Below are 22,759 nucleotides of genomic sequence, written 5' to 3' on the forward strand. Positions count from 1 at the left end.
TGTCTAATTGGTATTTTGTTAATTCACACATAAATTAAACGTCCGTATACAACAGGATATGAACCTCTATTTCTACCAGGCAGTGAGAAACTGCAAAGAATAGTTAAGAGATAAATGAGTAGGTGGTGTTCCAGAACTGAATGATTGTTGGGTAGTGATTGTCCAGCCCGGCATGACCAGATGGTTAGGGTGTTTGACTCGTACTCTGAGGGTTTTGTGTTCTAATCCACATTCCACCGAAAGTTCTCACCTTTACAGCCGTGGGAGCGTTATAATGTTACGGCCAATGCCACTATTCATTGATAAAGAGTAGCCCAAGATTTGGCGATGGGTAAGGACGGATAGCTGCTTTCCCTCTATTCTCACGCTGCTAAATTGGGAACGGTTAATGCAAATAGCTTTTTTGTAAGTTTGTGCGAAATTCAAAACAAAATAAGGAAGTAAATATCCAACCGAAATTTCATTTTAACTCACATTTCCTCTCTTAAGTGCTTTTAGATTTTACTGTTGCTATTAACCTTAATAGGACGTTTCTATTAACGCCCTGATAGGAATTAGCAACACATAGGATATGTGGAAAAACTCAATGCTATTTATATTTTTAAAATATGAAACATGGATCGAGAAATGTTCCTTTAGCAACTGAAATGGAAATCTCGTTATGAGCTAATCTGTATAGATCGTTCTGGTTACTTTGGTCGTGTTGATATATTGGAAAGAACTAAGAACCCTGTTGAATTCTAAGTGAAATCGGTTGAGTTTTAAAGCGAAACAATATCTCAGTGGATCAGTAATAGGTTTATCAATTTACAGCTCTATAAACCGGGATTCAATTCTTCTCTGTGGACAGAGAGAAATGGTTTACTGTGTAGCTGAAGACGTCACTTACTGTCCTGAGAGAGTCGCCACCGTCTGGCTGATCAGAAACCAGGTTAAGAAAATTTTGTTGTCTGTACCTAGTCTTGAAAAGCCAGAAATGGCTGAGTTCAGCTGATCTGTTCTCTCGTGAGGTCCTATCTAAATGGTTAATCATGGCTGTCTCATTACCACTGACAATCTTCAAAGATCCTTTGAATCGAGAGTAACTTCTTCAGTATTGAGAAGTTCTGGTTGACCAGAGAAAATGAAAATCAGAAGGTAGGGTGCTTGGCCTTAACCAAATTCCTGATAGATATGACAAACCTTATTCAACTTTTAAGGTTATTTTAGTTAGACTGAGATGTAATACGAACATATTCACTGATTTAAACATTGGAATTTTTTCTTATACAAGATCCATGACTGAAATCAAAACGAATTTATTAACCAACAGGATAAGAACCAGGGTTCTTATTTTAATTAAGGATTGTCAAGTTTTATACCGTACTAGTAATAATAAAGCTCCCACTGTCTCAGTGGTAAGCCAGAAGGCTTATTTTAATTAAGGATTGTCAAGTTTTATACCGTACTAGTAATAATAAAGCTCCCACTGTCTCAGTGGTAAGCCAGAAGGCTTATTTTTCTAACACCAGGTTTTAACATTCAGGGTGGGCGTAATAAAGATAGCCCATTGAATAGTTATGTGCTTAACTACATAAAGACCCATAAACAAAATAACAAATTAACATATTTTCATATTATATGTTAAATACTTTTAGTTATTCTGTGATAAAATATTATATTTTTTTCATTTTACCCTCTTTTTAAAATTATTTATAATTTCTCCTCAATGAAGTTAACCGTTACGTAAAATATAATTTATGTATATATATATAGGTATATAACGTACATTATACTGGTTGTGCTTTACTAAGTCATTTATAAGTAGGTAAAATAATATTAAATATATTTTTTACTCTGATTACTCACAGATGGTCAATGTATCCTCATAATACGCCCGGTATGGCCTGGTGGTTAAGGTACTTGATTTGCAATCCGAGGGTGATGGGTTTGAATCCCGTCACACAAACATACTCGCCCTTTCAGTTTTGGGAGCGTTATAATGTGACGGTCAATCCCATTATTCGTATGTAAAAGAGTAGCCCAAGAGTTAGCAGTGGGAGGTGATGACTAGCTGCGTTTCCTCTAGTCTTACACTGCTAAATTGGGGACGGCTAGCACAGATAGCCCTGGAGTAGCTCTGTGCGGAATTCAAAACAAACCAATTTTCATAATAAAATGACAGAATTTTATTTATTTTAAATAACATTTGACCATCACTGTAGAACTAACCAAGATAATTCATAGAAATTAAATCTAAATCAACTTAGCTTTACAGTAAGTTGACAGCAAAACATAAACCAACAAGTTATTACTTACGTTAACATTACTTTTTAGATGCTTAAGTCGAAATTGGCTTCTCACTGTTGATTGGCTGAAACCAAGTGAATAAAAAAATTACCCTGTCAGACTAGTTCAGATTAGCGCTTAATATTCAAAATAAATTAGATTTTTAAATAATTCATGTAGTGTATATTTAAACATTTTAATAATGGAAGCAAACAATCTTATTGTTTGTTTCTGAAATTCGCCTAAAGCTACATTAGGGCTATCTGCGCTAGCCGTACTTAATTTATTAGTCTAAGACTGGAGGGAAAGTAGCTAGTCATCACCACCCACCACCAGCTCTTGGGGTACTCTTTTACCCACGAAATGTGGGATTAAGTGTTACGTAATAACGCCCTCACGGTTGAAAGGGCGAGCATGTTTGGTGTGACAGTCTTATAGCACTAAGTTTGTTTTAACTGGATATTCAACGTTTCACTTTACACACACTTCTGAATGATGAGGTGTTTAGGACGCTCGAGTCGCAATCTGAGAGTCTCGAGTTCTAATACCTGTCACTCAAACATGCTAGCCCATTCATCTGTGGGGGCGTTATAAACTCACGGTCAATCCTACTATTCGTTGGTAAAAGAGTAGCCCATGAAATTAGCGGGGGGTGACTAGCTGCCTTCCCTTTAATGTTACACTGTTAAAGTAGAGATGGCGAGCGCAGGTAGTCCTCGAGTAGCTTTGCGCGAAATTCACAAGAAACCAAACCAATCCTTTCTCAGTAAAATTAAACATTCACTTGTTGTTGTTGTTATTAAGCACAAAGCTACACAATGGTCTTTCTGTGCTTTCCTCAACACGGATATTGAAACATTATATATATATGTGAAAATGGCTCGTTTAGTTTGCGAAAATTTAAACCACATGTTTTTACGCATATATTTTTCTTTACAAGTTGGTTTTCTCGTCATCACTGATATTAAAACCTTGTTTCTAGCAGTACAAGTCTGCAGATATCACGGGGTGGGGGCAACATTTAGGTGATCTTTACAAGCGCTAACTTAACGTCCTCCACTGGTAGAGCGGTGAGTCTACAAATTTACAACGCTACAATCATCGGTTCCATTCTTGTCAGTGGAGTCAGCAGATAGCCCGATGTGGCTTTACCATGAGATAGTACACGCTAAATTAGCACACCAAGGAATCTTTGGAGATCGAGGTCTTTTTTTAGTCATAAATTTAAAACAAAATGCGTTCAAAATATATATGGAACGAAAATTCATGTTAACATTAGAAATAAACCACCCTGTGTCACAACGTTTGTTATTCTTCTTTAACTGGACACTTAACGTTATTGAGGATAGTTTGTTTGTTTTGGAACTTCTCGTAAAATTACACGAGGACTAATTTAGCAGAGTAAGACTGGAGAGAAGGCATCCCAACCATCGCGTAAGTTGATACCTCAGTTTATAGTAAAGGCAAAGTACCACATGTTGATACCTCAGTTTATAGTAAAGGCAAAGTACCATAGGTTGATACCTCAGTTTATAGTAAAGGCAAAGTACCATAGGTTAATACCTCAGTTTATAGTAAAGGCAAAGTACCATAGGTTGAGACCTCACTTTATACCATGGGAGAAGTACAGTGAAATGATACTTCACTTTATACCAAGGGTGAAATACTGTAGATTGATATATGTCAAATGTGACTGCCTTTGACACCTTCTCCTCTTTATTAAGAGTATTTTGTTGGTTTTTTTTTCTCTTTTAAACATGTAGCATCTTTGCTTGTTAAAACGTAATAAATTAAAAGAGAAACATAAGAAATTTTTTCCGTAATTTTTTATGCTGCAGAATAATAAATATATTTATATATAATTAATAAATATATCATCAAAATATAAATGCAATCTAACAGTTTAGCAACAAGTACACATACGGAGAGAAACACTTGCTGTCCATAAGGTACACTTCAAGAGAACAATGAAATAAGCTTTATTTTCTATCACATGGTTCAAATTCATACACCAGTATAACGTTTTCCAGGCTCTAACTGAATAGTGAGAAATCTCTCCTCTTTATTGGTTGTAAGCATGTCATTCAACTTCAAACTGCCATTTAAAAACACAGCTTTATTTCACTTTGCATGTGGGCACGACCTACCATAAGTTTAGAAATATTTGAATCCAAAACCGATTTAGAAATTATTGGAAAGTTTCCAGACGTTACTGAAAGACAGATGGAACCTCAAGTTAACCTTGTATGCCAGCAGTCCTTGCTCTATTATAACAGTATTACACGTAACAGTCCGTAGAGTTAATACTTGTAACAGCAAGCAGATCATGTGAATGCGAAACGTGCAGTTTTAAATGTTTCAAGTCTTCCCTTTTAAAATTAAGGAACAAAAGTTACGTCATTGTTAAATATAATTTGTTATAATTATTTTATTTTACACGAACAAACTGTCTTGTACGTAAATACATCTTAAACAACGGTTATCCGACTGATTCTATAAAGAATACTACACGAAGTTTCCCCTACAACAAATTTCAAGCATCAGCCAATGTTCACACCGTCCCCAAAGGTTCCCTTATTATCTCCCTTCCTTTAATTAAAAAAAACAACTCTCGTCTCTAACAAAACCTTCTACCCTCAAATTCAGTTTAGAATAAAATACAGAACTAACCTCCGTATCAAACACCTATTTCAGTACAATAATATACAGACATAACCTTCGTATCAAACACCTATTTCAGTACAATTATATACAGACCTAATCTCAGTATCAAACACCTAATTACATACAATATAATACAGACCTAATCTCTGTATCAAACACCTATTTCAGTACAAAGACCAAATACCTAAACCTATACATTCATGGTTCATGTATAAATGAACGTGTAGCGACTGTACTCTTTGTTTGTTTTAGAATTTCGCACAAAGCTACTCGGTTTGTTAGATTGCTATCTGTGCTAGCCGTCCCTAATTTAGCTAGTCATCACCACCCACCGCCAACTCTTGGGCTACTCTTTTACCAACGAATAGTGGGATTGACCGTCACATTATAACGCCCCCACGGCTGGGAAGGCGAGAATTTTTGGCGCGACGCGGATGCGAACCCACGACCCTCAGATTACGAGTCGCATGTCTAAACGCGCTTGGCCATGCCGGGCCGAATAGCGACTGTAAGATCACGTACATTGACAAAACTAAACGACACTTAAAAACTAGTGTCTGTGGACATTTAGGAGTATATAACAGAACTAACCATCTACAACTAAAACCCAACCACTCAACCGTTCGTACACATTCTAAAACAAAGGTCACAATATTTCATTTAACAGTTTATCTATCATCACTATAGGATCTTCAGATCTCGACCTTTACATTAAATAAGTCTATTTATAGCTAAAGACCGCCTGACCTTAATGATTCACAAACTACTTTAGACCTAAAATTATTTTAAAATTTTCACACGTAATTCAGTCACAGTGTAATATACGAGGTTTGTTCAAAAAATACGCGGACTGTTTGAATTGCGCGGCTCCAGTTAGTTCCAGGGAAATCCGCTTGGTGTCGCTGGGTTTGCACAGATCAGCTGATTACGACGCCATTTCCCGATTGCAGATATCTTCATTTGTGTATTAGCTACGTGGTTTCAAGTAAAGTGCGATTTTTTAGTTTGGCGGATTTCAGAATGAATGACCTGAAGGAGCAACGACTTGCTGTGAAATTTTGTGTTAAACTTGGAAAATCTGCGACTGATATTTTTGCAATGCTTAACACGGCTTAAGGTGATGTTACTATGAAGCGTACGGCATGTTTCAAGTGGCATGAACGTTTTAAGGATGGTCGACAGTCCATTGAAGATGATGAGCGTCCTTGACGTCCTTCCACGTCAACTGACGACCCACACGTTGACAAAATCAACACCCTGGTGCGGGCAAATCGACGTCTGACTGTCAGGGAGCTTGCTGAAGACCTAGCAACACCAAGCGGATTCCCCTGGAACCAACTGGAGCCGCGCAATTCAAACAGTCCGCGTATTTTTTGAACAGATCTCGTATGTCCATGATGTTGGCGTAACGTTAAAAAACCGTAAGAAATAGATCAAAAAGTTCTAAGTTTGGTGCATTGCGTGGGTTATTCTCCTGAGTTAAGTTCTTTCTAAAAACGTTATTTGCACATATATTCAAGACACCACAAGACCATCCACTATGATATTCTTCAGATAGAAAAGTTGCTCTGTCTGCACTTGGTTTAATGTTGATTGTTTTGTGTTGTTAGTATTGTATAAGTATTTAAAATAATCTATGCTTTCTTCTCTGGCCGTATTTCGTGAGGTAATATTTGGATTATGACCAAAAGTGTCGTTAATAGCGAGGTAACCCAACTGGGAATCAATACATCCTAAATTAAAAGTTTTAATTTTGTGACGTTGTATAATACAAGTTAGATCAGGTTAATTCACATTATATACTTGGCCAAAGTTTTAATGCTAGCCTATGTATGTTTATTGCTTTGATGTTGAATTATGGGTAATTAGTTTAGGGTTTAGTTTTAGTATTTACAGGCCATCGTCGTGTATTTGAACCGTTATGTATAATACGTAAATCACAAAACGTAATTTAGGATTATTTCACGTGCTGTTTATGTTTAAGAAACGCATCTAATAGATTATATTTACATAAGATAGAATAAATATGTAGAGGACGCTGAGCTATGTTATCCACAAATCATAAATTTTCAACATTCTAGCCTCTGATTCTTTTCATTTCTTTATAACAGAAATATCAAACAATTGATAAATGAAATAGTTAATCCGAAATAAATGAAGGCACGAAACATATTCCTCTTACCTCAGTAAACCAAGCCACCATTATCGTTATAAAGTGCGTTTAACTTCTGATACTAAATAGATATATATATATTGCTCTTACGTTCAGACTTATAATTATAAACCAAAAATTAAAACAGTATTTCTGGGTAATTTAATGTAATAAGATGTACCACACAGTGTATATAACATGCCGTCACAAATGAGAAGCCTTATACGTACCCTTCGGTAAATACACTAATACATCATGTAATACATACACTTTTTTCTCAGTTTCAGTAAATAATCGACCGATGACCTAAATAATACTTAAAACAAAATGTCCCTATCCCATGTGTATTGCAGGACACTGCAAAATTAAAGTGGTCACCAATCCAACTTAAATAAGGTTCAACATTCCGTATCATATATCAGTATAAAACAAATAAATGGATCTGGCGTGGCCTAGTGGGCAACAAATCAGATTTCCAACTCGCATTAGACATACGTCATATGGTATTCACTTGGATATATACGTATGTGTTACAGTTCCAACGTGTTTCTGTGTAGTTCTATTTTCATCTAAACATATGTATTGAACTATGTTTCGTTTGATATCAATAAAAACCTTTTCTTATTTCTTTACGTTTTAATAAAGCAGCGATACGTACTTGAAACAGTTAGGTTTAGAACAGCTTCTTTAATTTTATTTTTTTCACTGGAAACATGTGGAAAATAATTACTGTAGTATGTGTTCATATTTTAACAACATATTTTATTGTAGAAGATAATTACTGTATTAAATGTTACTATTTTAACAACAGATTTTATTGTAGAAGATAATTACTGTAGTAAGTGTTCATATTTTAACAACAGATTTTATTGTAGAAGATAATTACTGTAGTAAGTGTTCATATTTTAACAACAGATTTTATTGTAGAAGATAATTACTGTAGTAAATGTTCATATTTTAACAACAGATTTTATTGTAGAAGATAATTACTGTAGTAAATGTTCATAACAACAGATTTTATTGTAGAAGATAATTACTGTAGTAAATGTTTATATTTTAACAACAGATTTTATTGTAAAAAATAATTATTGTAGTAAATGTTTCTATTTTAGCAACAGATATTATTGCAAAAGATAATTACTGTAGTAAATGTTTCTATTTTAACAACAGATTTTATTGTAGAAGATAATTACTGTAGTAAATGTTTCTATTTTAACAACAGATTTTATTGTAGAAGATAATGACTGTAGTAAATGTTTCTATTTTAACAACAGATTGTATTGTAGAAGATAATTAATGTATTAAATGTTACTATTTTAACAACATATTGTATTGTAGAAGATAATCACTGTAGTAAATGTTTCTATTTTAGCAACAGATATTGCAAAAGATAATTACTGTAGTAAATGTTTCTATTTTAACAACAGATTTTATTGTAGAAGATAATTACTGTAGTAAATGTTTCTATTTTAACAACAGATTTTATTGCCCATGCCCGGCATCTCAAGATGGTTAAGACACTCGATTCGTAATCTGAGAGTCACGGGTTTGAATTTCGACCACACAAATCATGCCAACCTTTTCAGCCGTAGAGACGTTATAATGTTACGGTCAATTCCACTATTCTTAGGTAAAAGAGTAACACAATAGTGGTTAGTAATGCCTTTTCTCTAGTTTTACAAATTAGAATCGTCTAGGGAAGATCGTGTAGCTTTGTGCAAAATTCAAACCAACTTTATTTTCCAGAATTATCACGTGTGATAATAATGCGCGGAAGAAAAAATTCCTCAGAACTTAATAATAGTTATTAAACACAATTAGACAAATAGAGATTCAGGGGCTGATTCTTTTTCACAATAGGAACAGTAACAAGATTGGAGGAAGAAGAATCTTCACATAATGTTTCTGTGATAAATGAGTCCCCAGAGGATGAACTGGACAATAATTTAAACTCGACAATCAAGAATTCCGCAGCTGAGATGTCTTCAGGAGCCGAACTGATAGAACCTACGTCAGTAGCCATCGAAAATGGTATTTGAGATGTAAATACCTATTCGGGCAGTCTTCACTCTCAGGGGTTTCTCAAATTGCCAAGTCACCGACTGTTTGTCGTCGTTGCATCTGGGTCTTCGTTTTCTGCTTGTGTATTGGATTTTGCATCTATCATAGCATCAGCTACGTGACGTCATATTTGGAGTACCCCGTCATTGTCAATTTGGACGTGGAGAACAATTTGGAGTTGGAGTTTCCTGCTGTCACTGTGTGCAACCTGAACGGGTAAGTTGAAAAGAAACGATCTATAAGACTTTGAGATATCTTTTAATGAGTAAAATACTTATTGTAAAAGTTAAAAGAATCACAGAGTCAGTTTCCATTATAGAGCACTAGATGTTATATAATTCATAAACCCGTAGCTTAGTGAACGGAGCAAACAAAACTGTATTAGTAACATACAGTACAGTGAACTTAACTAACAAACCTGTATAAGCAACCAGTAATACAGTGAATGTAGCCAATAAACCTGTGTTAGTTTAATGTGGTTTATGATCAATGATGACGTTGTTCGCTCCTTTACATAAAAAATTTTCTCAACCCAAACCAGCCGTTTTTACATATATAATATAGCATATGGATTGTTGAAGGAACTCCAATTTATTTATTGTACTGTTTGTTGTTAGTGAACTATATCGGCTGTTGGTCAAAAATATTTCTTTGTTTAAGCGCAAAGGTGCAAAATGGGCTACTTACTGTGGGGATCAAATCCAGGATTTTAACATTATTATATGGATCATGTACATTAATCACTACATATATTATTTTCAGAAAGTCTACGTTTGATATGATCTTGTCGTCATCAATGTTGTTGAACAAGCAGAACGAGTCAGAGTTTCCAGAACCTTCACAGGAAACAGTCCAGAGCAACTCAGGTTCGAGACGTGTAAGTGAATCCACATGTTTTGGTATCTGTCTTTGTCTGTGTTAATCACAAATGTAATTTTTACTTCGGACGTTTGACCTTCCTGGAATTTCAAAAGACACTGGGATGTTTTCGGTAAAGTTTGAAAAAACTGACCAATATAAATTAGTTCCTTAAACATACGTTTTAATACGATAACAATAATACGTTTACCTAGATCTGTACAGTAGGTGAAAATCATTGTAGATGGTATGCATAATCACAGTTTGTGTGTGTTTTAAGAACGTTTGTGAGATACGCTGTGGAACGTTACATAAGCACAGTTTTTATACTTATTAATATGGGACGACCATTCGTGGTTTCTGTCCCGTTGCCCCGCTATACTGTAACCAGTAGAGGAATGGTGGTTAAATACAATCGTTCGGTCAGACAAGAATATTTCATGGTTTAAAGCTACTGATGGCCACGCATATAACCCTTGTGAACTTTAAAAGGATGTTCTGAAACAAACAGACTAATATACCTTTTTCATCATCAGTACTTAATACGTTCAGGTGTTTTGACGATGAACTGAAATTTTAATCTACAACTTGAAAGATACTTTGTAAGCACATGGGTTAAATGACCAAGTTAGAAAACCCCCTGGTGCCTGGGTAGAGAGAAAAGCTAGCAATAAACAAAGTAACATACGCCACCACAAGTTTTATCCAGTTCTTTTAACTGAGTAACAAGACTAGCTGCCACTTTAAAACGCATTCATATTTAAAATTGTGTGATCTTACCATGTTTCAAACCCCAGGTTCTTACAACATGGTATGTTGACCATTGAGCCACGACAGACTTTTTAACAGAGAATCTCGTCCACGTGCTTTTGTTCGATCAATATTACAGGCCTGCGAATTTAAACTTCATTAAAGTTGTTTTTGTTTTGATAACGGATTTTCCTTTATTCAACTACGTAGATTTTTTAAAATAATATCCTTGTTTTTTTTCTATCATGTAAGGATTTTTTCTACAAATAGAGAAGAAATAAAACTTACTTGAATCAAATTATTATTTCGTTTACCACAATGAACATTTGTTATTATTTTGTTTATTAACAAAAATATAAACAAACGAAAGAAAAGGGGAAAACATTGATGTTAAACAAATATCTTTTAAAAACATTGCTGTTAAACAAATATCTTTTAAAAACATTGATGTTAAACAAATATCTTTCTTCATTTATTCTGAATTTTGTACGAACTCCACATCTTCTGGTCTAGAAGTACGCGTTGTGGTTTTTCTTTTATATATTGTGTCCGGAACGTCTCGTTTAAATGACTAATAGCAATTAGCCATCATGCTAATGTTTCACCTTTCCGGTTACCTCCTCTCCATCTCCCTGATGCTTTCATCAAACCTTCCCTTTGTTCTTCACTGATGGCACTAAAGAAATATTAATGTCAAAGTGCATCCTTAAACAAATTCTGTGACCTGTTAACCGTTTATATACTAAGGGTGTGTTTCTGTTGGGTTGTAAAACGACCAATGAGACTTTCACTTGGCGATTTATCTAAAGAAACCTGTTTGGTTTATTTCAAATTTCACGCAAAGGTACACGAGGGCTATCTGCGTTAGTCGTCCCTAATTTAGCAGTGTAAGACTAGAGGGAAGGCAGCTCGTCATCACCATTCTCCACCAATTCCGAGACTACTCTTTTACCAACGAATACTAGGATTGGTCGTAACATCATAACATCCCCACGGCTGAAAGGGCGAACATATTGGTGCGACGGGGATTCGAACCTGCAACCCTCGGGTTACGAGTCGAGTGTCTTAACCACCTGGCCAAAGAAATGTGTACGTAGCCAGTGGTTGTCAATATTTTAAGCATAATAAAATACGACGCAATTTCAATGAAAATGACTCACTTACGGAACAATACATGTTATGATAATAAAATTTATAAGTGACAGAGAAAATGGATGTGATTTTCAGATTCAGCGTACAGGAAATATCATAATACGTGTAAACCTGTCAAAAGAATAAAACCATCACAAGCCTGTGTATTTAATAAAATACACATTATTTAAGCATTTCGATTATATTTAGAGACAGTTTTAATAAAAGTTTAGGTGATTAATCTATTGTAAGTAGCAATTAACGTAAGTGAGCAAAACAATGCCACTCATATTTATCCATTGTTAGTTGAACCATTACCATGATATTATCCACTGAAAATATTACAAACGTGCATTTATTTTACAGGGTTTGCGTCAAAGTTGGACCTTTTCAAAGTAAGTTACTTGAAACGTTTGTGGTTTTTCTAATATGAACAGACTTGGATATATTTAATTACTTTTAATGTTTTAGATATTAAAAGCTCTACGTGTTCGCTATGCTTCTTTATTTAATATTTATCATAATCCTTGCATCATAGTACGTATCGCCATCTATGTCATACTTCTGTCATAACTCAATATTCTGTTTTGATGAGTTCATATGATAACGTGCGCTTCTTGTTGATTCAAGAATTTCACTAAATTTCAGACTATTGGGTAATTTTATGATAAGCATGAACCTGTTGATATTTCTTGTCAATAACACTCGAGTGTTCGTGGAAAATCAACTAGTTGAAAGTTCCTACTTTAACTACGGAAACAGTTTTGATGTGTTATTCGATGAAAAAAAACACAAGAGGGCTTTCTGCAAAGAAAATGGTTGTACATATATCTGTGTAATATATAGTAAGAATGCATATTATATTTCTATTTCAAATAATATATAAAGGTTGTGACGATTTGGATAAAAACTATGAAAGAAAATCCATCTATATGTATGGCTACATAAATATGAGTAAATTATTTCGGTAGATAATCAATTTTCATATATATTAACTTGTAGACTGCCAAGTATTTCAGCTGCTACAATACAACTCTAATGCTTCTTCATTTTGTAACTTTTTTGTAACGTTATTGTGGATCGAAAGTGAAATAATTTGTAAGTAGGTCAAATGCATGTATGGTTCTGAAATCTAGCATTGAAGTTTGGCATTATTGAGAACGAATTAACTTTTCCGTGGCACTGTGTTACCGATCGGCTTGGACGAGTTATCTCGTTTACGGCACTGAACAGGTTAATGTGAAATAATTGAAATGTTCATTTCAGCTTTTTCTCCTTACGTTTTGTTATCTTCGAATTCTAAGTTTAACAGGTTGTCAGGTTAAATTAGCGTCTCAACTAAAACTTTTTTGAGAAATTATATTAAAAGATGCAACAAATTATAAGACTCGTGAGTAATTACATATGTATACAAACATTTACGTTTTGGTTGTATTTAATTAAAATTTTGGACGCTAATATTTGGTTATTGCACTGAAATAAAAGTTCATCGTTTTAGTGAGAACTTCGCCAAACTTCGTGTGTTCTACAAAACGTTAGATCACATAATCTACAGGCAGCAGCCTAAGTATCAGGTAAAACTATTTGTTCAAATTTTTTTGATTTTTTTTTCTAACGAAAACAACCAGAATATTTCTGTAACTCATTAGTTTCGGGTGTTTAATAACAAGCGAAACATGAAACATGAAATTATATTTATACGACTTGGTCTTACGCTACACATGATGAATTAAAAATCTCAATATTGTACGTGATATATTGATTAATTAGAAATCTCAATATTGTATGTGACATTTGATCAGTTACAAATGTCAATATTGTATGTGATATATTGATGAATTACAAATGTTTATAATGTACGTAACATTTGATCATTTACAAATGTCACTAAAATATGACATATGATGAATTACAGTGTCAATATCGTATGTAACATGTTACAAATGTCAATAAAGCAGACATTTTGTTTCAGAGTAATGAAATCTTTAGTAACATTGGTGGACAACAGGGACTATGGCCAGGGATCTCCTTAGTGGCCTGGTTCGAGGCTATAGAGACCATCTACCTGTTGATTGGATATGTTATTTCTAAATGACAAATCCAGAAACAAAAAGCACAAGATGTTTCTCGTAGTTAATAATAAGTGAAAATAACTATTAACCTTTTATTAATAGTTTTCACGAAAATCCTGTTTGCACATGATGTGATCAATGTTGTCAGTTATCGTTATTATAAATATGGTTTATCCTCATTTTTAAATAATGATTTATTCCATCAGAGTCAAAACTAATTTTAGAAGCTAGCACTATATGTTCAGTATCATAGGAACGGTCCTAGATTGTTTTTGACATAATATCTTGCTAGAGAGCGCTATCAGCAGCAACTGTCAAAAACAAAAACGTTTGACACTGTTGTGTAACTAAACAGAAATACTGAACACTGCACATTTACTGTACCTTTATCAGATTATATGAAATAATAAATAAAAGTAGTTTTGGAATTAACCTAATAAATGTAGCTGTTACATATTTTTATAAATATGTTTAGTTATACATTTTGGTCCATGTGTACAGTAAATACTATGTTTGCAGCAATATTTCAGCAACTGTTAATAAATGGTATATAAAATGTATATCATAGTTGTATACTAAAAAGCTTACTTAAATGTTACTAAATATTATATAAAATGAATATCATAGTTGTATTTTAAAAAGCTTACTTAAATGTTTCTAAATATTATATAAAATGTATATCACAGCTGTATTTTAAAAAGCTTTCTTGAATGTTACTAAATATTACATAAAATGTATATTATAGTTGTATCTTAAAAAGCTTACTTAACTGTTACTAAATATTACATAAAATGTATATCATAGTTGTATTTTAAAAAGCTTACTTAACTCTTACTACATATTACATAAAATGTATATCATAGTTGTATTTTAAAAAGCTTACTTAACTCTTACTAAATATTATATAAAATGTATATCATAGTTGTATTATAAAAAGCTTACTAAACTGTTACTAAATATTATATAAAATGTATATCATAGTTGTATTTTGAAAAGCTTACTTAACTGTTTCTAAATATTACATAAAATGTATATCAAAGTTGTATTTTAAAAAACTTACTTAACTGTTACTAAATATTATATAAAATGTATATCATAGTTGTATTTTAAAAAGCTTACTTAACTGTTACTAAATATTACATAAAATGTATATCAAAGTTGTATTTTAAAAAACTTACTTAACTCTTACTAAATATTATATAAAATGTATATCATAGTTGTATTATAAAAAAAAAATGAATATCATAGCTTATTAAACTGTTACTAAATATTATATAAAATGTATATCAATGTTGTATGTTAAAAAAGCTTACTTAACTGTTACTAAATATTATATAAAATGTATATCATAGTTGTATTTTAAAAAGCTTACTTAACTGTTACTAAATATTATATAAAATGTATATCATAGTTGTATTTTAAAAAGCTTACTTAAACGTTACTAAATATTATATAAAATGTATATCATAGTTGTATTTTAAAAAGCTTACTTAACTGTTACTAAGTAGTATATAAAAGGGTATATTATAGTTGCATTTTAAAAAGCTTACTTGAATGTTAGTAAATGGTATATAAAATGTATATCATAGTTGTATTTTAAAAAGCTTACTTAACTCTTACTAAATATTATATAAAATGTATATCATAGTTGTATTTTAAAAGCTTACTTAACTCTTACTAAATATTATATAAAATGTATATCATAGTTGTATTTTAAAAGCTTACTTAACTGTTACTAAATAGTATATAAAATGTATTATAGTTGCATTTTAAAAAGCTTACTTGAATGTTAGTAAATGGTATATAAAATGTATATCATAGTTGTATTTTAAAAAGCTTACTTAACTCTTACTACATATTACATAAAATGTATATCATAGTTGTATTTTAAAAAGCTTACTTAACTCTTACTAAATATTATATAAAATGTATATCATAGTTGTATTATAAAAAGCTTACTAAACTGTTACTAAATATTATATAAAATGTATATCATAGTTGTATTTTAAAAAGGTTACTTAACTGTTACTGAATATTATATAAAATGAATATCATAGTTGTATTTTAAAAAGCTTACTTAACTCTTACTAAATATTATATAAAATGTATATCATAGTTGTATTTATAATGTGACGATCAATCGTTGGTAAAAGAGTAGTCCAAGAGTTGGTGGTGGGTGGTGATGACTAGCTGCCTTCCCTCTAGTCTTACACTCCTAAATTAGGGACGGCTAGCACAGATAGCCCTCGAGTAGCTTTGTGCGAAATTCAAAAACAAACAACAATGGTTTATACTTTTCCAAACTTCGCAACTGAAAAACGACATTTATTTGTGGACAACCTGATATAATAAGTTTATTCGTAGGATATAAAAGTAACTGATAGGATGAAAAATACTAACAGTTATAACACAATTATTCCTTGGCTATAAAATAATTAATAGTTATAATAGTGGTTCTCGTAAGACGATAAAGACTATAATCATGATGTACTAAAAACACGTAGGTCCAAGAAGTCTTGATAAAACTGAAATAGAAACCCTTGTAATCCTAGTGCTTTTGAAAGGTGTACCATTCATCTTCAGTAGCAATCTGGGAATGCCCAGTATAATTGATGAAGTGATATATAAAGATTTAGTTCAGTAACATCATAGAAACATATTGGATTACCAAGCTAAACACTGTTCAACGTTTCTGAATTAATCTTGATCCAGGAATCAGTGATCTCCGGACATTAGTTTCATTTCTCAGCAAAATAACTTTATTCTTCACTTACTTTTTTAATGAAATAATTCTTGTTTTTATATTGATTTGTATAAACATATCTTTATTAATCACTCTCCAGGTGTTATCTATACTTGATTTATATAAACATATCTTTATTAATCACTCTCCAGGTGCTACCTATACTTTATTTATATAAACATATCTTTATTAATCACTCTCCAAGTGTTCAATTTCACTGATTTTTATCAACATTATTGGTCTTCGGTTTCACTGACGGTTTGCACAGTGTTGTTGTTCAATCTCACTCTGTATGAATAGTGTTGGTCTTCACCTTCAATGACTGTTTCAGCAGTGTCGGTCTTCACTTTCACTGTATGTTAAACAGTTAGTATTTTTAATTTCGGCGTCAGTTTTAGCAGTGTTGGTTTTCAGTTTCAATCTCTGTTTTTGAACAGTGTTGGTCTATAGTTTGACTGTTTGTTTTAACAGTGTAGATCTTCAAATTCACTATCTCTATCGACACTATTGTGTGACACTCCAGAGTAAGTGTGTTAAATGGGTTTTGGTTTTCTATGTCTCATGTTCCATCTTTGTACAGAAAGTATTCTACTAAGAACCACCCAACAATAACATGTCACATGTTGATATGTGAATCACAGTGTTATTAATTCATAACATGTTAATGTAGAATATCCTGTTTGTTGTCAACATTATTCACACCTGTTCTATTGCTATTTAAAAAGTTAATGTTGAACTTTGACTTCATCCTCTATTTCAAACTCAGCGCGAAAAGTGAAGCCGTCATAAACAGGAGACAGAAATGAACGGACGGACAGACACCACTGTTCACGATGTATATAAAACAAGTAGTAAATAATGTTCTATGTCCAATCACATTCAAATATTGTCTGAAGCTACTTTCAAAGCCGGCCTTAATTGGTTGTTGTGCAGATCCATTCTGTAATATCATACAAGAGAAAATAAAAAGATTGTTGTCAGTAAACCACTAAGAAATTTGTACAAAAAACGAGACATGAGTAATTAGTATGTGAAGAAATGAAAATTAATTAACAAATATAATCACAGGATTTCGAATTAGTAGTTAAAAAAACAATAGGTAGATTGTGTACTGGAGAAACTCGTCAGTTTACATGTTAACAAACATGAAAGTCTGAATTGGTGTAAATTCTTCTTTGTGACGTGCACTGAATGAATGTTACAAAACTAAAGAATCTAAAATATTTCTGAGTAAAACTGTTAGTATACATTTATAATTATGTTATACTTAAAGTTTAAAATTTGATCCGTGGGTGGTGCACCCAACATCTGAAAGGTGCTCCCAAATCGGAGTAGGATAAAAAAAAAGCGGTTAGACAGATATATTAAAAAAACAAAAAGCACAGAGTAATACAGTGATAGATAATTACTTTTTATAACTCACAAGTTATGTTATTGTCCCAGATTAGTTTTAACACCATACCATACTCATGGGATTTTTCTTGACTAACAACATCCGAATTTATCTTTATTCATGACATGTACATATTTCACGAGTGAAGACGGTGAAGCCTGTTGTATTAAAAAACCGAACGTGATTTTGAATCATTGAAATCATTAGAACTAAATAAATTTTGAAAACACAAACAAGTCTGAAGACATGTGGACGAACATACTGTGGAAAATCTAAATTTTGTGTTGTTGAAAACAAATTAATAAAATGTTATTGTTCTGGAGAGTGGGGAAATTTTATTTTTAAGCTTAAGGTACTTTTGCTAAATGCTACTAAGCTTTTCATAATAAAGCTTTAACAGCTTTTACTTTTTGGAAGGAAAGACATTCACTGAACTTTATAAGTAAAATTTGGACAAACATTATGATAGTAGTATGGTTACAGTAATATTAAGAAAATGTTTAGTACAAAATATTATCTCAATATATTGTTTGCTTCAGAGCGAAACCTTTTGTTGTGTCTAATGCATCGAACTGAAAAACAGAGTTTGAGCTTTAAGTCTGTAAACTAACACTACCTCACTGGACACTACAAGCACATTAGAAACTAACATAATCCTACTGATATGATCATAGTAGCGATAATGAAGTGTTTAATAGATATAATCACAGCAAAATATTGGCACAAAATTAACAATCATTCACTAAGTATTAAACACTAGCTAAACAGGAGAGCTTAATCTTGAAGATGTCACTAGTATGGACTTAGATCTTACTCTTAACTTCATAATCATTGCTGTCTAATACTAAATATAGATTCATCTTGCAATTAGCTTTGCCTTTTCTTTTACCAAGAGAAAATAATGAAACTGAGATACCTCATTACAAAGGTAAGTATACCAAAATATAAATTTGATAGCAAAACAAAATGTATACAGAAGTACACCTGAACTAACTATATTCAAATTTTTTTTATTTATTTATTTTGGTAATATTTGGTTCTATCACTGATCCACTAAAGTTGATAATAGATAAAAGAATTTTCCAGTTATTGGTCATTTCTCGAAAAACAACTTTTACAGTATTTAGTAAATGTTCAAATCATTTATGAAGAAAGATGCCAAAATGTAAGTTCTCTAACCAAAAATTATTCTGAGATCTTCAAACAAGATAAAAATTAAACTTTCTCTTACTTCCTTATCTCTACATGCAGCAAAACACTACACTTTTCCTTTATATCCACTGATAGTAATCCAAATGGATTCAGTGTCATGGCTATTATCTTTTATATCCTCAAATCCAACAGGAAGTAACTCATATTTTACATATAAAGTAACTTCTCCCAGATTTTTAATACTATATTTCAATTAAATAGCCAGCAACCCTGTATTTCAAAGAAATTTCTGTCATCAAAATCATCTACATTTAAACATATCTTAGTTATTCCCTTTATATCAAAATCTTATGTTCCTAACAGCACTCTAAAGTTATCAATTTTATTACTTGTACTTTTAGCATTACAATACTACAATTAAGCCTATTCTTGTAAGTTTCATACCAACTTTTTATGTTCAAGTTTTCTCAGCCTCTTATTATTTTTCCATTTAGTTTATCATGGCTCTCTTCATGTTTTAGTGACTCTTGTCTTTCTCTTACATCCGAGCTAACAGTCTTAACAGACAAACCAGTCCATATGCTATTTAAATGTAAACCACCCATTCCAAAGAGATCTCATTATACACTGAATTGATCCTTCAAGTTCAACCAATCAATCTATTCATTTTACATATCAGTATAAGCCTATCATTTGTCCTAGTGAATTACATATAATTTAATACCGACAGTTAATTCCGGGTAATACTCCTGAAGTTGTGAATTCCTTCTTTAAATAGCGACCTGGCATGGCCAAGCGCGTAAGGCGTGCGACTCGTAATCCGAGGGTCGCGGGTTCGCGCCTGCATGGCGCTAAACATTCTCGCCCTTTCAGCCGTGGGGGTGTTATAATGTGACGGTCAATCCCACTATTCGTTGGTAAAAGAGTAGCCCAAGAGTTGGCGGTGGGTGGTGATGACTAGCTGCCTTCCCTCTAGTCTTACACTGCTAAATTAGAGACGGCTAGCACAGATAGCCTTTGAGTAGCTTTGTGCGAAATTCCAAAAAAAAACAATCTTTAAATACCTTTAACCCTTCTATATATTAATTACCTTCTCTTTGCTACCTTTACCTACATCATTAACCCATACATATACCACAAAAACTACATTTTTGCTATTCCTCTTTATTCTCCGTTCGTTAGTTGTATCTTTCATCTATGTTCTAATGTAACATCATAATTTCATTCTTTTCTTCCTAACTTCACAAACTACCCGCTACATACGCTGAAATCTGTTGCTAAACCCTTTATAGTGAAATAGGTTCGTTAGAAATAAATTCACTACCTTTAGCTCTAATAGTGTTTTTCTAACGTTCTGAAAGCTATTGTTCAGGTAGGGTAACGTTTAACAAGGTTATTTGTAAAATTTATATTGAACCGTAATATTACATTTACGAAGACAACTATCGTGTATGGCACGATGAGAACTCGATCTCGATTGTTGCCCCATCTAGTGTTAAATATATCATAAATAAACTTGAATTGCAGGAGTTTAAAATATGCGTTTGTTTGTTTGTTTGTTTTGGAATTTCGCACAAAGCTACTCGAAATATGCGTTCAATTATAATTTATATTGTTTGTTTATTTTTTAATTTCGTACAAAGCTACTCGAGGGCTATCTGTGCTAGCCGTCCCTAATTTAGCAGTGTAAGACTAGAAGGAAGGCAACTAGTCATCACCACCCACCTCCAACTCTTGGGCTACTCTTTTACCAATGAATAGTGGGATTGACCGTAACATTATAACACCCCACGGCTGAGAGGGCAAGCATGTTTGACGCGACCGGGATGCGAACCCGCGACCCTCAGGTTACGAGTCGCACACCTTAAACGCTTGGCCATATAATTTATAACTAGATTTATATTATTAAATTTTTAACGCTTAAACCCGTATCTTGGAGTAAGGTAACTTTTATGTATAAATTACATACTGGATTAAAGATAACTTCTCCTTTACTTTTATGGATAAACAAAAAAATGAAATCAAATCAAATTTTTTCTCTTTTCAATATTTCGGCGCACTAATTGCTAATGCATATACAAGGTGTACTATTTTTGTAAGCTTTCTTATAAAATTGAGCAAAATCACGATATATGATGTACTAATTTAATAAATTTTCACTATCTTAAATTATGTGATATGGTATAAGGCACAGGATTTTTGTATGTTAGTTACGATGAGTATCGCGATATTATGTGTATTAATACACGCGTAAGTCTTCGCGAGTTTAGGGTAAGTATCACATTATTTTATGTACTTTTTACAAATATTCATGAATTTAATGAGTGTCATGGTACTATGTGAATCATTTTGTAACTTTTTGAGTATTTAAATTGAGTGTTGCGATATTAGATAGCTTCATTTTTATATAAATCTTTACGTATTTCGGATGAGTTAACGCGATATGAAGTGTAACACTTCTGTATTTCTATTGTATGTCATGTCATACCCTACCATTTCCCGCTGGTACAGCGATAAGTCTACGGATTTACAACGCTAACATCAGGGATTCGATTCCCGCGATCGACTAAACTAATAACCTTATTGGGCTGTGCTATAATAAAACACACACAGACTACTAATCTTATATTTTAAAAGAAAATATATCTAAAATATAAATATAATCGATATAGCACTATAATGGGTCTATTCTCCTTTTTTTAGGTTGCTTTCCCAAGCAGCACCGTTCAGCCGCGAATTGACGAAACTACCATAAATTAGTCAGAAGAAATAGTGAAACAAATAATATGGCACCACCTTTTTCCAAAACTTAATTCTCGGTGATAGTATCTCAGAAATATCGCAAGGTAAAGGATATAAATGGCTGTTTTCCCTATTAACGTTTTGTTTTTCATTCTACATCGTATTAATGGTCGATTATACTTCAAATAAATATAGGGAATATCATATTACTGCGTGACATTTATTTTGCGCTGTCTCTCATACCTTTATGTGAATTAGATTTATTTATCTCTGGATATGCCCAAACATATGTATAGGATTTGTGTGTGGCAAGTCGACGACTGCAATAGATACCATTTAAATGTATGTACTCTAAAACGTTGTATAATAATTATTCAGCTAATTTTAAAATTATACGAGTGTCGATAATTTGTACATATTTACTTATCTTTACAACATAATGTATCTAAATTGATGAAATATAATTTCTATTCACACGAAGTATGTAACATTTAAAAGCCATCTTATCTGGAACACACTGACGCAGTTAAATACATTTCTATTAATCACTATAATTAATTCAAAGATAATAATATTTTCAAAATTGATAATGAAACAAAATAAACAACTTCTTAAGGCAGAAAAGAAACGAATAATTATTTCTGATCCATGTCGAACACTTTAGATTTTTCGTTTAATTATCATATCCCTATATCTTCTATTGTTCGTGAGACTTACACAACTTTATTAAATTGTTTATTTGTTAAAGGCTCTCACCACATCTGTTACCAAGC

General features: G+C 32.5%; 2 long non-coding RNA genes across 2 annotated transcripts in view; both read left to right on the forward strand.

Moving 5' to 3' along the window:
- LOC143242975 (uncharacterized) overlaps window positions 1–22,759 on the forward strand; it is a 78,255-nt gene that overhangs the window by 10,650 nt on the left and 44,846 nt on the right. The window lies entirely within an intron of this gene.
- LOC143243083 (uncharacterized) lies at window positions 315–22,077 on the forward strand. Its single transcript, XR_013023860.1, has 6 exons — window positions 315–1,137; window positions 8,564–9,361; window positions 9,908–10,022; window positions 12,251–12,279; window positions 13,383–13,458; window positions 21,948–22,077. It is a non-coding gene; the product is annotated as an uncharacterized LOC143243083 (long non-coding RNA).

Source organism: Tachypleus tridentatus, unplaced genomic scaffold, assembly GCF_004210375.1.
Source record: "Tachypleus tridentatus isolate NWPU-2018 unplaced genomic scaffold, ASM421037v1 Hic_cluster_2, whole genome shotgun sequence".
Classification (NCBI taxonomy): Eukaryota; Metazoa; Arthropoda; class Merostomata; order Xiphosura; family Limulidae; genus Tachypleus; species Tachypleus tridentatus.